The sequence below is a fragment of the Cololabis saira genome, chromosome 15, assembly GCF_033807715.1.
Source record: "Cololabis saira isolate AMF1-May2022 chromosome 15, fColSai1.1, whole genome shotgun sequence".
NCBI classification, from domain to species: domain Eukaryota; kingdom Metazoa; phylum Chordata; class Actinopteri; order Beloniformes; family Belonidae; genus Cololabis; species Cololabis saira.
This window is the reverse complement of record NC_084601.1, coordinates 39867071-39867710: the sequence shown is the minus strand read 5'-3', so window position 1 is coordinate 39867710 and position 640 is coordinate 39867071.

Genomic DNA, 640 nt, shown 5'->3' with positions numbered 1-640 from the left:
GGAAAGGAGAGAGAAAAGAAGGAAAGAAGGGAAAAAAGAGAGAAGGAAGGAAGGAAGGAAGAAGGAAGGAAGGAAGGAAGGAAGGAAGGAAGGAAGGAAGGAAGGAAGGAAGGAAGGAAGGAAGGAAGGAAGGGAGAAAAGAAAGAAAGGAGAGAGAAAAGAAGAAAGGAAGGGAGGAAGGGTGGAAGGAAGGAAGGAAGGAAGCAAGGAAGGAAGGAAGGAAGGAAGGGAGGAAGGAAGGAAGGAAGGAAGGGAAAAAGAATGAAGGAAGGAAATGGAAAAAAGGAAAGAATGTACGAGAGGAGAAAAGAAGGAAGGGAGGGAGTAAAGAGGAGGGGAAGAAGGAAGGAGAGAGCAGGAGGAAAGAAGGACAGGAGAATTAGGTCATTTTGACCCAAGGAAAGTACAAGGGTTAAGAGATAATTGTCTTGATAGCAGCTTTGCAGGTCTTTGATAAGTTAAGTTTTAATGTAGGGAATTTAATATGCAAGCAACGACAACGCGAAGATGAATCATAATAACCTCATTTTAGTTTGTTCACATGGTAATGTTGGTTCCTTGGTAGAGCTCACTAACGTTATGCTAATGGGAAAGCTGGTATTATTCAGACATTTGATCAACATGAATGTACTGAACATTT